This window comes from Euprymna scolopes, chromosome 10, assembly GCF_053919585.1.
Source record: "Euprymna scolopes isolate OS-2025 chromosome 10, ASM5391958v1, whole genome shotgun sequence".
NCBI lineage: Eukaryota > Metazoa > Mollusca > Cephalopoda > Sepiida > Sepiolidae > Euprymna > Euprymna scolopes.
Window position 1 is genome coordinate 98,120,231 of NC_136491.1, and position 12,006 is coordinate 98,132,236.

Here is a 12,006-nt window from a genome sequence, read left to right on the forward strand (position 1 = left end):
CAATTTCTTTTCATGCCATGCATAAAAAAACCTTGATATTTCGTTATCTTTTCCCTCTCAGCATCATTGGTGACACTGTTAAGGTTTAGAATGCGTATGCGCGTGCATGTCGAAGTGTGCACCTGTGTGTGCCGATCGCGGGGGTGTTTGTGCGATCGTGTATATAAGCATATGATTGTGATATGGAATGTATGTATGTATGTATGTATGTATGCATGTATGTATGTATGTATGTATGTCGATGGTAGTAGACGATGGTGGGAACCCTTGCGCCACCCGACACCCTTTACTTCCGACGAAGAGTTCTCCCTCTTATTCACACGAGCTGACAATTTCTAGTGTAAATAGAATCGAATACAAACGTCGGATGTGCTGGTCGATGGACACATGCTGTTTTTTTTTGGGGGGGGTAGTATTTTTTTAGCGACTGTTGCTAGGAACATCCCCCACCCCCACCGCAGAAGCGTTCAAGCCGAAGAGGCAAGTATATGGGATAATAATAACGATATAAAAAAGCGGTTGCGTAAAAAGAGCTGAGTAAACAATTACAGTGTGGAAACAGATTGGAAAGGAAACCGTGTTGAAAATCGACAAAAGAAACAAAAAAACAAAAAAAAAAGTAAAAGCAAAAAAATAGATGCGTATAAACGGATATTTTAAAAAGAGAAAAAAAGGAAGGGCCTTAATGGATGCAGGCTATTATTGGATGTTTAATCGGTATATAATTCCGAAGTAATACGCATTGGTAGAAATTAATACATGTACGCGTGCAGATGCGTAAATAGATACATCTCCATTTTAGTCAGCTAACAAGAAGAGGGACGACATATCCAGAATAGCAACAGAATGGCACCTTGTTGTGAGGTTGATCAGAATCGCTGTAGGAGCCGAGCCAGATTAGCGTAGAAACGGATGACGTGGTCTTCGCAGGCTCTCAAGTCTCTTTTCATCATGTAATAAAATGCATTCGCCTATGGAAGCGATTGACGACGACCGCTTTGTGCCAGACTAGTGAAACGTAGTTTTTTATAGAAATCGACTCAGGTAAGACGTGAAGCCACTTGCTGTAAGCAGATAACAAAAACGAGTACTGGTTATCACAAAGACAGGAGATGCCCATTGGCTTTAATCCTGGAAATGTCAAGTAGAAGGAAAACAGTACGAAAAAAATTCCACACGCATGCACTTTTTGAAAAAAAGAAACTACTGAAATAAGGAGCTGTATTACATTATTATTAATGAAGTAACAAAATAGCGAATTTGTGGAAATCGTAAGACAAACAATTCAAACGAGCTGGAACAAAGGAAGCAGGGAATATAGCAAGCAATTCTGAAGAGGTTGTTGTGCAGATCGCGGCTCGAATAGGATATAGAAAATAGACGAGTTTGTGTCTTTGCAAATGTACCAAAACTTACGCTGAGAATTAAAATATTATTGATGTTGAAAAAGGATAAACAAGTAAAATTGGAAAAGGTGTCACTATTAATCAAGTACTACGTAAACCAATGAGATGCGGTGAATTAAAGAGAGGAAATCATGGTGAGAAGACATTTATATATCACCAAATTTAGAGTGATATAAAAGATATTCCGAACAAGAAGTTCGTTGAAAAAACTTATTGTTCTCGTATTTGTAGAATGCTTATAATGTGGAAGAAGAAATAATTTTCGAAGATGTGTACGTCCATATAATTATTGTCAGTGTCCATAAACATGTGTGAGTTAAGTGTTTCTTTTGTGTGCGCGGCCGTTTTCAGAAAGTAAATATGTGTGTGTTTAGTGTGTGTGTGTGTGGGTTTAGTATTACTTGTGAGTATGCGGCCTTTGTCTTGTGTGTGTGTGTGTTCAGTAATTCTTTTGCGTATGAGGCTTTTTCATGTGTGTGTGTGTATCCAGTATTACATTTGCGTATGCAGCTTTGTCATGTGGTGTATTTCTTTTGCGTATGCGGTTTTTGTCATGTGTGTGTGTTTAGTATTTCTTTTGCGTATGCGGTTTTTATCATGTGTGTGTTTTGTATTACTTTTGCGTATGCGACCTTTGTCATGTGTATGTATCCACTATTACTTTTGTGTATTGAGCCTTTGTTATGTGTGTATTAGTTCAGTTTTTATTTTGAGTATGTGACCTTTGTCAGAGTGTGGATATGTGTGAGAGTTGGGTACTCATTTCTATCCATGCACTTCGATGGACAAAAGTACTGAACTAAATTTCGTGTGCGTTTACTGTCTTGTTCAATACTTTCTTTGAATCTGTTTTCTTATTCGTCTTATTTGTTTATGGCTTTCATTAAAAAATCCATGTAAATGAGTTATACATAAAAACAATGCAATCGATAGTGAATGTATAGTAAGTCTATACACGTGTGTGTCTTCTGATCTATATAGGACTGCACGTGGATTGTGGATGTTACAATAAACTTATAAAAACGCAAATAGATTTTTTTTTCTAAATTCTTTCAAAACGTTCGGTATCACATCGAACAGTGAAATAATGAGTGCGATTTGTTTCAATCTTATCATTAGCAAAAAATTTTTTTGCAAATTAAATAAGAATACGATAGTATATTTTTATCATTGCTGATTGGCGATTGCGTGTTAGTTTTTAACGTAATTAGAATAGGTAAGGCGTATTCTTACTGGGTTTCGTTTTGCGTCTAAAAAAAGCAAAAGCCTGATAAAAAAAAAATAAAATCTCAGGTTGAGTTATTGGTCTGCTTGTACCGAAATGGCACTGCTTTTCGATGAAAACATCAATTATCAGAAGATACGTAGAATCGAACCATTGTAAAAGAAAACTGAAGAGAGCATATCGTTGGCAACCATTCGACATTCGATGACAGCGTTATAAAAAAAATTCTTTATTTCTTTTATAGAATCATCTGTTCAGAGTTGGTAAATTAGTATTTATTTCAAAATTGCACTTATCCAGTTCATGATCCAATCTTCGGCAACTTCGCTTCAGTATCTTCTGACAGGTTACGTAAGCAGCTGAAATATTGTTACAGATTAGCAACAGGCAACGTATGCAAATGACCGAGCCGTTTGCGAGGTGACGTCATAGCGAGAAAGAAGGTAAGAAAAAGATGTTAAAAAAAGAAAAACGTGGCTTGAGAAGGACGAGAAATAGACGTGTGATACACGTTACCTAAGAGCAATAGGGAAAGACATGTCCTAAACATGGTCGGACAAAGACAGTGTTCAACACGGCAGAATCTTGTTAAGCACATTGGAATACTAGAAGACTTTTTCAACAATGGACAGGGCGTTATTCTGGAAGAACCTGTAAATTAATTCTGGAAGAACCTGTAAATTAATTCTGGAAGAACCTGTAAATTAATGTCAGTTGTTTCAACTCTTAGAAAAAGTGAGAAATAGACGTGTTACACACGTTACCTAAGAGCAACAGGGAAAGACATGTCCTAAACATGGTCGGACAAAGACAGTGTTCAACACGGCAGAATCTTGTTAAGCACATTGGAATACTAGAAGACTTTTTCAACAATGGACAGGGCGTTATTCTGGAAGAACCTGTAAATTAATTCTGGAAGAACCTGTAAATTAATTCTGGAAGAACCTGTAAATTAATGTCAGTTGTTTCAACTCTTAGAAAAAGTGAGAAATAGACGTGTTACACACGTTACCTAAGAGTAACAGGGAAAGACATGTCCTAAACATGGTCGGACAAAGACAGTGTTCAACACGGCAGAATCTTGTTAAGCACATTGGAATACTAGAAGACTTTTTCAACAATGGACAGGGCGTTATTCTGGAAGAACCTGTAAATTAATTCTGGAAGAACCTGTAAATTAATTCTGGAAGAACCTGTAAATTAATGTCAGTTGTTTCAACTCTTAGAAAAAGTGAGAAATAGACGTGTTACACACGTTACCTAAGAGCAACAGGGAAAGACATGTCCTAAACATGATCGGACAAAGACAGTGTTCGACACGGCAGAATCTTGTTAAGCACATTGGAATACTAGAAGACTTTTTCAACAATGGACAGGGCGTTATTCTGGAAGAACCTGTAAATTAATTCTGGAAGAACCTGTAAATTAATTCTGGAAGAACCTGTAAATTAATGTCAGTTGTTTCAACTCTTAGAAAAAGTGAGAAATAGACGTGTTACACACGTTACCTAAGAGCAACAGGGAAAGACATGTCCTAAACATGATCGGACAAAGACAGTGTTCGACACGGCAGAATCTTGTTAAGCACATTGGAATACTAGAAGACTTTTTCAACAATGGACAGGGCGTTATTCTGGAAGAACCTGTAAATTAATTCTGGAAGAACCTGTAAATTAATTCTGGAAGAACCTGTAAATTAATGTCAGTTGTTTCAACTCTTAGAAAAAGTGAGAAATAGACGTGTTACACACGTTACCTAAGAGCAACAGGGAAAGACATGTCCTAAACATGATCGGACAAAGACAGTGTTCGACACGGCAGAATCTTGTTAAGCACATTGGAATACTAGAAGACTTTTTCAACAATGGACAGGGCGTTATTCTGGAAGAACCTGTAAATTAATTCTGGGAGAACCTGTAAATTAATTCTGGAAGAACCTGTAAATTAATGTCAGTTGTTTCAACTCTTAGAAAAAGTGAGAAATAGACGTGTTACACACGTTACCTAAGAGCAACAGGGAAAGACATGTCCTAAACATGATCGGACAAAGACAGTGTTCGACACGGCAGAATCTTGTTAAGCACATTGGAATACTAGAAGACTTTTTCAACAATGGACAGGGCGTTATTCTGGAAGAACCTGTAAATTAATTCTGGAAGAACCTGTAAATTAATTCTGGAAGAACCTGTAAATTAATGTCAGTTGTTTCAACTCTTAGAAAAAGTGAGAAATAGACGTGTTACACACGTTACCTAAGAGCAACAGGGAAAGACATGTCCTAAACATGATCGGACAAAGACAGTGTTCGACACGGCAGAATCTTGTTAAGCACATTGGAATACTAGAAGACTTTTTCAACAATGGACAGGGCGTTATTCTGGAAGAACCTGTAAATTAATTCTGGAAGAACCTGTAAATTAATTCTGGAAGAACCTGTAAATTAAATGTCAGTTGTTTCAACTCTTAGAAAAAGTGAGAAATAGACGTGTTACACACGTTACCTAAGAGCAACAGGGAAAGACATGTCCTAAACATGATCGGACAAAGACAGTGTTCGACACGGCAGAATCTTGTTAAGCACATTGGAATACTAGAAGACTTTTTCAACAATGGACAGGGCGTTATTCTGGAAGAACCTGTAAATTAATTCTGGAAGAACCTGTAAATTAATTCTGGAAGAACCTGTAAATTAAATGGCAGTTGTTTCAACTCTTAGAAAAAGTGAGTCGAGTTATTTCCTTGTCTTTGTTTCCTTGCGACTATCCGCATACAATATGTGAGTCTCGAGTGTATACATGTAACGACTACGTTATAATATTTCAAAGCGAAGTCTGCCAGATGATAAATTCAAAACGTGGGGTTCCTTTCTCTGGACAGAGAATGGCTTTCTACTTAGACATTCTTTACATGAGAAAAGTTTTTTTTTTATTTTCACCTTGGTATAGTATGACAATTTGTTCGTCTTCTGACAACTGATGGGCTAATCGCTTTGGTATATTCGTGTTGCTTACGTAACCTGCCAGAAGCTAGCAAGGATTTGTCGTGAAGAACAGATTGAAATTAAGTGTTTCTTGTTTAAGCTATATTTAATGACACTAAATGAATGTAAATCTGAAATATTAGAATTTCAAACTTTAAAATAGTGCTTCCTTGCCCACTGAAAACTTTAAAAGAAACTGGCATTTAGGGAATATCTATTAATTGATGTCTAAATATCGACTGACCAACTTTCACAGAAATCGGAAATATCTGAATTTTCATGGACAGTGAAATGTTCTTTTTATAATTTCCACTAAGAACTAAATTAAACTAAATATAATGCACTTTACGACCCCTTTACACTTATCAGTTTAGCAGTGGATTTTGTCGTCGTCGGCCAATTTCAGACTGGATTTAGAAGTTAAGCAGTGGATTTTGTACATACAAGTATATAAACATATGTACATATCTAATTTCATATAAGAAGAGATATGCACTTACATAAATGTATATACACCCACACGCATATATAATAAATGAATGAAAAAATACTATATTCCAAATTTCAAGATGTTGACCGTCTTACAGTTTATTCCTTTAAGTTGACATGCGCAATTCTAAGGGTGAAATAAATTCATTGATTGATATATTAATAAAATGAATGATTTTGTGCTACGAAACAGGTGCTATCAAGAATTGGCATGTCAACTGAAAGGAATAAACGGTAAGATGGTCAACATCTTGAAAGTTGGAATATAGACTTTTGTCATTTATTTGTTATATGCTCTCTAATTACATAATGAGGCCTCATAAATTAAGGTATTGGTATAAATAAAAGGTATAATTGATGAAACATGATTCAGACACACACATAAACACACACACACACACACACATATATATATATATATATATATATATATATATATATATCGATTCATGTTGTTGAATACTTTCTGAGTATTTACTGCTTACGCCTGTTGACTTAGCATTTCTAGGTACTTAATTTTCATAGATTCCTGTCTTAATTTCTGGTAGCCTGGAGATAGAATGCTAGTTTACGAAATCAAGGATGATTTTGCGGCTGGATTCAAATCTACTGACTGATAGTAATTAGCACTTTACACGGATGACTACGTAAGCATGAAACACTATTGTCTGTAGGTATAAAAATAATCGTCAATTTTTATTACTATATATATATATATATATATATATATATATATATATATATATAGAGAGAGAGAGAGAGAGAGAGAGAGAGAATAATTTAATTACATTATGTAATAATGTAATTACATTGAGCTTCTTAAATAAGGATTGATATATATTACTAGAAAAATATATTCCTACAGAAATATATATATATATATGTGTGTGTATATAATTATCATTCTTCTTCACTCTCCCCCATCCACCTCTCTCTCTCTCTCTCTCTCTCTCTCTCTCTCTCTCTCTTTGTCTAATACCTCCTTTCTCTCGTTCACTCTTTTTTCCTCCCTGTGTATTACTCTCTCTTACTCTCTCTCTCTCTCTCTCTCTCTCTCTCTCTCTCTCTCTATCTATCTATCTTTCTATCTTAATCTCTCGTCTTCTCTTAATCACATGCACAACATACACATAAATGCCCGCATCAACTCTTTGAGATTAAAACTGTGTGTATATATTTTTTTTTTTCGATTTTCTTTTCCGACCATAATTATGCGATTGAATTTTGTCGACATAAAAATATTTGCATATCGTGTTATATGAAATAAGCACATAAAAATAAATGTAAGTTAATATCGATTATATCAATATACGTTTATTAAAATGTCACGTATAAATCGATATCAACTAACACATATAGTATGCATTTACACACATACACATATACAGGGTGTCTCAACAAAGTCTAAAAATGTACTCACACCTCGAATGATGATAAAACCTTTATTTATGAACATATACTGAAATGGAATAGCTTCGAAGTTAGAAGACAAATATAATTGAAGAATCGTGTTCGCAAATGTTCAAATTGATGACCAAAACACTGATAACAGTTGAAGTGTGAGTACATTTTTAGGCAACCTGTATATGTAAATACTGTAATAATTTCTAAATGCATGTAATAAACCTTCACGTCTTGCGATGGCACAACTTGCGCATGAATTAGTTTCACATGTGGGAATCTTGCGCAGCGCTCTCACACTTTTTCACTAAAAAAAAAACATTACTTAGGAGGATTGGAGATTGTTTCAGATACAGGAGTTGGCAAAAAGTTGGCAGAGTTTAATCAAAGTAGCTGCCTACGAGGCTCGACTACGAATTGAGTTGTTTCCGTTGTAGTAGCCTGGCTATCAGGGCTGATGAGCTTCACTAGCCCATGTTTGAGTTTGTCGTTTTCCTTTTCCTAGGTTGATTACATACCAAAGTTCACAAGTAGAGACTGCGAGGGGCGCGCAATAAGTAATGCCCCTGACCCACTTCTTGTTGACTGATCTAGCTGAAATTTTGCATATGCAATAATTCATATCTCTACGGGTTATGTAGCAAACTACAGCTCTAAATTAATTGTGGTTTCTGTTTTACAGGTGTTTGAACAAGTCAGGTATGAAATGGAGCCTGTTGAATGTCGAGCAGTGATCCGGGTTTTTTTTTATTTGAAAGGATGCACACCATAGGAGACTTTGGATGAAATTAAAGAAACTTATGGTGATAATGCCCCATCATACGACCTTGTAAAACGCTGGCATCGTGAATTCAAACATGGCCGAAAGTCTGTGGAAACAGCTCCCAGATCTGGCCGCCTCCCTTCTGCCATTGATGAGGCATCTGTCCATCAAGTTGAGGCTTCCATTTTGGAAGATCGGCGCATTACTATTCGCCAAATAGCCCAAGATGTCAAGATTAGTACAGGGTCTGTGGAAACTATCATTCATGACCATTTGCATATGCATAAGGTGTCTGCCAGATGGATTCCCAGGTTGCTCACGCCATTCTAGAAGCGAGAACGCGTCGAGTGCTCGAGGATGAATTTGGAGATGCGCCAAGAAGATGAGTCAAAGGTTTTCAAAAGACTGATTACACAGGATGAAACCTGGGTCCATCACTATGATCCAGAGCCCAGTCAATGCAGTGGAAGCACTTGGACTCACCACCTCCAAAGAAGGCAATGGTGCAGCCCTCCGCTGGCAAGGTCATGCTCACAGTCTTCTGGGACCAGGACGGAGTAGTGATGACAGATTTCCTGGCAAAGGGTACCACAATTACAGGAGCCTATTATGCTTCACTTTTGAGGAAATTAAGGGAAGCTATCAAAATCAAGAGGCGAGGCAAGATGAGCAAAGGTACCCTCCTCCTGCAGGGCAACGCTCCGGTTCACAACTCGCATGTCGTCAGATCAGAAGCACGGGCGCGTGGTTATGAAATCCTTCCCCATCCTCCCTACTCTCCTGACCTTGCACCCTCTGAGTTTCACCTCTTCCCAGCCATGAAGTTGTTTTTGAAAGGAAAGCGTTTCTCAGATGATGCAGCCTTGATTTCTGAAGTCACGTCGTTGTTGGATGACCAACCTGGTGTGTTCTACAAACACGGTCTACAGAGCTGCATCAAACGATGAGAGAAATGCATAATTCTGGGTGGTTCCTATGCAGAGAAAGACTAATAACTGTGCCAAGTTTCGTTGCTCTACTGGTATGGGAAGTGGATCAGGGGCATTACTTATTGCATATATATATTACAATAGAAAAATGCGTGCATGAAATTAGGTACGTGCAAAATGAATGCCGATGCTCAAAATTTATAAACATTTTGCCTCCTCTCTTTATTAAAAAAATCACCAAAAATCAGGAAATTAACCAATTGCCATGAAATTTTTAGTATTTATCAAATAATGATCGCGAAATATAATGAACTCATTATTTTTATTTAAATCTTAGTGGAAATGTATTATTTTGTTTAAACAAAAAATACCTTTACTAAAGTTATGGTTTTTCAGTAGTAAATAAAAAACGCAAGAATTTATTTTTGCTTTTTTTATATAAATAAAGCATCGTAATTTGAACAATAAAAAAAAGATGAAATAATTTTTACAGGAACATTACAAAAACATTCTAAAGTCCATATTAATGAATTCGATATAACTCGAAGAAAAATGAATTTCTCAAACTACAGATATAAACGTTGAATTAAGCTTTGTTTATTTAATATTTTCACACACACAAAAAAAATTATAATAGCAAAAATATTTGTACATTTTTTTATTACAGATTTCGCATAATTTTTATATGTAAGATTTGAATAATTTCCTTGCTCGCAAGAATGTGAAACTTTCGGCGTAACATAATTTTATATATAATCTCGAACAATAATAAATAAAAAATTAATTTAAAAACAGGAACATAAAAATAATTAAATTATAAAATGATAAAAATTGATACAAACGTTCAGAATAGGAATGTATGGATGCACGTCTGGGGAAAAAAGAAATCTGACACCCCTAATTCCTTTTAATATCATGACTTCATTTTGAAACAGCGTTTCGATTGGCTGAAATTTTGGGCCTCCTCATAATCGTGTTTACAAAATTTTAGTTTGTTTCGTTTTTGGCGAACGGTAAATTACTTGCTTTTTGAGGGCTAATTAACTTATTTTTGCACAAACAAGGTGTTTTTTTTTAATTTAATTCAATATCTTAGGACTTTATTTTACTAATTAACTTTGAAATAGACACAGAAAACTAATATTTATCTTTTAAAGGATTTTTACAATGAATTTATTTAACTTCAAAATTTAGCTGAATTGGTTAGCTCGCCGTGAAAACATTTTTCATAACTTTTTTTTTTCACGTGTACAAATATTTTTTTCCTTTAGGAAATTAACTTTAGTCTTTAATCTTTCAAATGCAATCAAAAAGTAGTCGGAAACCCACAAAAAAAAGATATGATAAATCGGCTTCCAAAATTAGGTCCCCCTATTTTTGTCTGCCCACTTTTGCCCGTTCCTATATATATATATATATATATATATATATATATATATATATATATATATATATATATATATATATATATATATATGTGTGTGTGTGTGTGTGTGTGTGTGTGTGTGTGTGGATGTGTCAGACTATTGCATGGAAACGATATTGTATCGTGTTTTTATATATTCACGTGGTACTGGATTTGCTAGTTTTTATTCAGCGTTTTTTTTTTTTTAATGTACTTCTGTGATTGTAATAGCTACTTTTAAAATGTAGGGAGGTCATTCTTTCGTAATACTTTTTTGGTTTTCTTTGGCAAATATTGTGGTCTAGTAAACGACTAGAGATGGATGTTAAAAAGTAAAGATTTAAAATTAAGCGATTTTAAGCTATTAATGTTTAATTTAATACATGCGCAAAATTAACTGCAGAAGGAATGTTTTATTATACATAGTCTGCAAGGTCTACTGTTTTGTTTTTCAATTTTGGCCCCTTAGCAGCAAGTTTTGCCGGCCAAAAACCGAATCGGATATGTGCTACAGTAGGTGTGTCAGAAACTTCGTGAAAAATATTGAATAATTCAATGCCCTATCTTTCCAAGCTTATAACTACTCGAAAAATGTAATTCAAACCCTTATTTTCTTTTTCAATTAAAGGAGCAAGGGCTAAGGTTTCATTAAAAAAAAATAAATAAAGGTGATTTAAAAAAAAAAAGAAGGTTTTTAAACTTCGGACTTTACAGGTAAATTTCTAAAAACACTTCTTTTTTTGTTTTAAATTTGAATATATTATTTATTGATCTTTTATCTTCAATTTGTGATATATAAAACTTTGGTGAGTAAATTAATTATTTACGTTTTAATATATATTTCAAAATGGGGGGCGGCGTGAATTAATTTGACCCCCTGTCTTTCTAAGCTTATAACTACTCGAGAAACGTAATTCAAATCCTAATTTGTTTTTCAATTAAAGGAGCAAGAAACAAGGTTTCATTAAAAAAAAAACAAAAAAAAAACGTAGTTTAAAAAAAAAGGCTTTAAACTTCGGACATTACAGGTCAATTTCTAAAAAACACTTCTTTTTTGTTTTAAATTTGAATATATTATTTATTGATCTTTTATGTTCAATTTGTGATATATAAAACTTTGGTGAGTAAATTAATTATTTACTTTTTAATAGACATTTCAAAATGGGGGGAGGCGTGAATTAAAAAAAAACGTTTGTCTAAAATATTATATTCAGTTTATTGGAAAGAACATAAAATTTCACATTGACCCTGAAAATATCGTAAAAATAGAATCAATAGAAAAATTTTGATAGATTTTTAAGTTTAAAAATTGAAAAATACTGAACACGTACAAACAATTCAATGAATTTGATTACTGTTTTTTTTTAAATAAAATATAATATTTCTATTACTTTTTATACAACTTTAA